This window comes from Phragmites australis, chromosome 3 (assembly GCF_958298935.1).
Source record: "Phragmites australis chromosome 3, lpPhrAust1.1, whole genome shotgun sequence".
NCBI lineage: Eukaryota > Viridiplantae > Streptophyta > Magnoliopsida > Poales > Poaceae > Phragmites > Phragmites australis.
The window spans coordinates 37,511,514-37,517,760 of NC_084923.1; positions in this window are offsets into that span (position 1 = coordinate 37,511,514).

Here is a 6,247-nt window from a genome sequence, read left to right on the forward strand (position 1 = left end):
GAGGAAACTGCAGACCATGTTCTCTGTAAAGTAGAAACTGCATAACGGTACTCATGTCCAGTATCACTGTATTTTCCATTTCATTTTTTGAAAAAAACATATTTTTCCATTGTAGATAATTTTGCTGAATTCGACTTTGGCATTTGACCTGGTTATACACGTTCTTGCGGGACCATACATATAATAGACAGTATTGGGTCCACTAAATAGACCTGTATCATATCTAATTTCATAGATCTGCCGTCTTACTAGTTAACAACAGGGACGTCCACCGTATATGCGCAGAGTTGAAACCTGAATCACTCACTCTGTCTTCTCCCCCTTTTGTGGTGGGCATGTCACCTAAGAGTCAACTCGCACTACCACTACAAAAATAAAGAAAGAAAAAGAAAAACAGGACAGGAGCTCTGCCATTTCTTATTAGCAGAGGGAAAAGAGTAGCAAAATACAACCACACGTAAACCTCCTCTCCCTTGGGTTCGCACGTGCCACGCCCTGTGCACAGTGGACTTGGCGGCACCGGCAATTTTGGTAAATGGCCATCGCTGCACTTGGTTATGGATGCAGAAGCATGTGTCCTGTCGTCGTGCTCACGTATCCTTGTGGGATTGTGTAAGCAGGTGGGTGATAACGAAGGGACCAGACAGAGGGTATCGGTTGTTGTCGTTGTATCGAGTACAAGGGTACTCTAGTAAATAGGTCCTACGAGGATACAGTAGTCAGAGGTGTATATTTTTAACACTGGTCGGTCGCACGATTAGAGTATGGTTCTCGTGACCAGTACAAGTCATACGTGACCAGTCTCCCTACGTCATCATATAAAGCCGTGACCGACCTCACTGGTCGCAGGGCCGAATCTGACATAACATGTCTAATCGTATTTATTGATATTCACTCAAGTGTTTTCTTTTCTCAGGTGCTAACTCCACTGGACGAAGTCATAGACAGCACATAAAGATATTGTCCCGTCTTGTGGCATTAAATGTTATAGAGTGGGACTTCCGCAAGTCGACGCAGCGCCGCATGACAGGCGGGACGTTGCCAGTAGGCCGATCAAGCAAGTGGTTGAGGACAGTCCTCCGTAATGATGATTTGGGTTAGATATTATGATAAGCAGTATCTTCTATTTGGATTCACGTGTAAGTTCTCCTTCTCCCCACTATATAAAGGGATGAAGATCTCGTTTGTAGAGAAGAGCAGATCAAGTATGGCAGCCAGCTAGAACTATCTCTGTAACCAATTGAGATCCTTCGTACCACAACACATAGGACGTAAAGCTATTATCCTCCGGGAGGCCTAAACCTGTATAACTCCCTTTGTCCCTAAGTCTATAGTACGCGTACACATCGATTCCTAAAACACCGTTCACGCACCCCTGTCTAGCATACTCCGAAATCATTATCAGGGACTAACCCTCGATATTTGGCACCCCAAGTAGGGGGCATGTTTTCTTCGTTTCATTAAGTTTGAAAAGCTTGATCAGGTTACTTATGGATGGATCCACGACAACCGCTGAGTCATGTTCCGAGAACCCTGGCTGTCGCGAGGTATTCATCATGGGGTACCACCCAGATGAACCCGGTGTGCTCCAGGCATGGGACACCAAGACAGAGTCTGGGAGCTCTGAGACCCAACGCGAGGTTTGCATGGCGGACCATGCAACATGGGGCGCTAGAGGCCCTCACGTCCCAAGCGTTGATAGCGAACCCCCAGCTATACACCCAGAGGAAAACCAGTCCGATGCTAGACAGGAAGGTGCTTCGAGACAACCCCCGCATCCCCAGTGCTTTCCTGAGGAGCACCTGCACAGGGCATAGTCTACGGTGGTGTCATCGCCTAGGCCAACGTGCCACCCAAGCACCGGGGGCTCACCCCCTCGCGACTTATCGCCGCTCTGCGCCTAGCGTCTCGACTATGAGACCATGACGCTAGCGTATAACCTACAGACCCTACGAGTGCTCTTCAGCCACCCACCAGTACTTATACTGGAGGGCTCGCCTGTGGCACTGTGGCTGCGCGATCTCGCCCTCCTGGCCGAGACCGCCTGACGCCAGACCGCGTCAACATGCACCACGCCCATCGTAAAGGCTAGTGAGGGTCACTGTTGCTAAGGGTCATGACAGGGTTCACGATGGAATAGGTCCCTTGCTTCTAGGTGGTCACTAGAGAGCAGGAGGATCGGGCTAGGCAGGAGCAGAAAGGGGGCAAATAGACCTACTGTATGCCTTCCGCTTGCAGGGAGGCATCGGAAGGCTCCACCCCATCGTCGGGACCCCGAGACCATCGTCTCTACCCCCGCGCGCGTGCCACCGCCCAACAACTAGTGGCTCCCTATTACGGGACAGGGTGCAATGCCTTATCCACCCGGTTACGGGAGGTGCGCTGGCCGGACAAGTTCGAACCGGTCCTAGCCGAGAAGTATGACAACTCGATCAACCTGGAGGAGTTCCTGCAAATCTATACCACCATGGTGCAGGCTACGGGAGGCCATGAGAAGGTCATGGTCAACTACTTCCCTACCACCTTCACCAGTTCCTCCCAGTCCTAGCTGATGAACCTCCCCCACGGGTCGGTTTGCTCCTGGGAGGACCTGTGCGATCAGTTCGTCGCCAACTTCTAGGGGACCTACGCTCGACCAGGGGTCGAGGACGACCTATATCAGGTTTGACAACAACAAGGAGAGTCATTGTGAGACTTCATACGACATTTCACCGAATGCCGGAACACCATACCAAGGATCACAGGAGAGTATATGATCATAGCGTTTAAACGGGAGGTCAAAGACCAAAAAATGGTCGAGAAGCTGGACACCCGAGTAATCCAAAGCACAACCAAGCTCTTAGAGCTCACGGACAAGTGCGCGCAGGCCGTCGAGGCCTAAGAGTGGTAGATCGACGCCAGGCCACGACCTGCTTCTGACCAGCCCGCCTCTTCTAAAGGGGTCGGCCAGAAGGACAAGAAGAGCAAGCGCAAGGTCAGACCTCCTGATGTGTTGGCAGTCGAGCAAACCGGCCTAACACGTCGACGCTTCAAGAAGAAAGACGGAAAAAGGGTCGGGGCTACTGCCCGATCCACCGTACAGACATCCACGACCTGACCGAGTGCAAGGTTGTTCGAGGCATCATCGACCAGGAGCTTGGGGAGCGCAAGCGCAAGCACGCTAAGGATGATGAGGATGAGGCCACCCCCAACCACTCGGCACTGGGATACCAGCAGGCCGATCACATGGTCCACCACATCTTCGGAGACGTCATGACATATTTCTCTAACAGGGAATACAAGTCGGTGGTCCGAGAGGTATGGGCTACCGCATCAGACCCGAGCCCACGCCTGAAGTGGTTGGAGATCCCGCTCACTTTCAGCCAGGCCGACCACCTCGCGTGCGTCAGACTCCCTGGTCACTACCCCATCATGGTCAAACCCATGGTGCAGAACATCCGGCTGGGCCGCGTACTCGTCGACTGAGGGAGCTCGATTAACCTCCTCTTCGCCGATGCACTGGACGCCATATAGATTTCGAGGAGTTCGTTGAGGTCATCTCCACCCTTCTTCAGGATCACCCTGGGCTCCTTGGCTAAGCCGCTAGGGAAAATTGAGTTGTTCGTTACCTTCGGCTCGCTGGACAACTTCAGAACCGAAAGGATCCTGTTCGATGTGGCTGATTTCGGGACCGCGTATAATGTGATCCTCGGAAGACCAATGATGGCCTAGTTTATGGCCATTGCCCACTACGCATACCAAGTGATCAAAATCCTTGGGCCAACAAGGGCCATCACCATTGTTGGCAACGTCAAAACGGCCCTGCACCGTGATAAGAGGAGCCTCGACATGGTCGAGGTGACTCCCTGAACGCAGCCCATGACCGTTGAACCCAGTGGGCGATCGGTAAAGGTCCATGTCATCGCTAGCCCAAATGATCGGCTCAAGGCAGTGAGCCTGACGATACCAACTTGACCAAGTCAGCCTAGATAGGGACCGCACTGGACCCTAAATAGGGACTCATGTTCATCACCTTCCTCTGGGCGAACACCGATGTCTTTTCATGGAGTCCATTTGATATGCCTAGAGTCCTCAGGGATATGATCGAGCACAAGTTGTCTGTGCGACTAGTAAAGCAAAAAGCGTGTTGATTCGCAGCCAGCCGAAAGGAAGTGCTTCGTCAGGAGATCGACAAGCTCCTAGAAGCAGACTTCATCCTGAAGGTGCAGTACCCAGAATGGCTGGCTAACCAAGTCATGGTCTAGAAGCACAATGGCAAGTGGAGAATGTGCGTCGACTTCACCGACCTTAACAAGGCGTGCCTAAAAGACCTTTTTCCTCTTCCCTGAATTGACCAGCTAGTTGACTCAATGGTCGGTAGCGATATGTTATATTTCTTAGATGCTCGATCAGGGTACCATCAGATTAGTATGTTTAGAGAAGATGAGGAAAAGACGGCTTTTGTTACACCCTTTGGGGTCTTTTGCTATGTAAAATTTCTTTGGGCTTAAAAAGCACTGGTGCCACTTACCAACGGTGTATTTAACTCATTCTTCGACCACAGCTTGGAAGAAACATCGAGTCATACATGGACGATGTGGTCGTCAAAAGCAGGACCAAGACAAACCTGGTCGCATACCTTCAAGAAACGTTCAACAATCTCCGGAAGTATCGCATGAAGCTGAATCTAGAGAAGTGTATGTTCGGGATTCTGTCAGGGAAGTTGCTTAGATTCCTCATGTCACATTGAGGGATAGAGGCGAACCCTAACAAGATTAGGGTCATCGACCAGATGAGATCCCCGACCAGATTAAAGGAGGTTTAGAAACTAACAGGATGCATTGCTGCTCTGAGTAGATTCATCTTAAGGCTAAGAGAGAAGGGACTGCCGTTCTTCAAACTCCTAAAGAAAAACAACCACATCCAGTGGATGTCGGAGGTAGATGCGGCATTCCAAGAGTTCAAAAGGTACCTCTCCTTCCCCCTGTACTGACCGTGCCTCGACCCAACGAGGAGCTTTTGCTCTATGTTGCCTCAACACCATAGGTCACGAGAGCGGTGCTAGTCATCGAGCGAGAAGGTCTCCAGCGACAAGTGTATTACGTCAGTAAGGTCCTGCGTGATGCGAAGGCGTGGTACCCACAGACTCATAAACTGCTATATGCCATCCTAATGGCCTCTCGCAAACTCAGACACTACTTTTAGACTCACAGAATCAAGGTGATTTCCTCATTTCTAATTAGAGAAATTCTACATAATAGAGATGCGACAGGAAGAACAACAAAGTGGGCAGTATAGCTCGGGGGATTCGATCTCCAGTTCATGCCCTGAACGTCTATCAAGTCTCAGGTGCTGGCCAATTTTGTAGCCGAGTGGTTGTCCTTCGAGCCCGAGCAGGTGCAGCAACCAGAGGTAGATGAACACTGTGCCATAAACTTTGATGGATCGTTCACACTAAAGGGAGCTAGGGCTGGAGTGGTTCTAACCTCACCTCTATCGGCGACATCCTGAAGTACATAGTTCAATTATATTTCCAGCCATTAATAACACTGCTGAATATGAGGGCCTCTTGTACGGAATGCGAGTAGCCTCCACACTTGGGATTAAATGACTATTGGCGATAGGGGACTCACTATTAGTTGTGAACCAGGTACAAAAGGAGTTTCAGTGCTCTGTCCCGACAATGGCAGCATACCTCGCTGAAGTGAGAAGACTAGAGCGACGCTTCGTCAGCTTTGAGGTCAAGCACGTCACTCGCAAGGATTACTTCCTAACCGATGAGCTGGTCTATCTAGCTTCTTCTCGTGAACCTGTCCCGATCGGAGTCTTTGAAGAAAGACTCTCATGACCATCCACCACAGTCTCTGGCCAACGTGAAGGGGATGCTTCGGAAACGGGGCACCCGAGGCAACACCTTTGGAGGCAACGCCTCCTTCAGTGCTGTCGACCTCGGGCGGCCATCATATGGTCACCCTGCTCATTCAGATATGACCTGAATGGATCAGATCTTGGACTACCTTCAGAATTGAGCAATCCCTGACGATGATACGTTAACAGAAAAGGTCTCACGACAAGCCCGTAGATATTCCCTAGTAGAGGGACGCCTCTACCACCGAGGGAGCAACGACCTTTTACTAAAATACATCACTCAGGAAGAGGGGAGCACATTGCTCTCTAATATCCACGAAGGCATATGTGGTAGCCACGTTTCATACCTCACCCTGGTCGGAAAAGCGTTCCGACAAGGATTCTATTGGACCACTGCCCT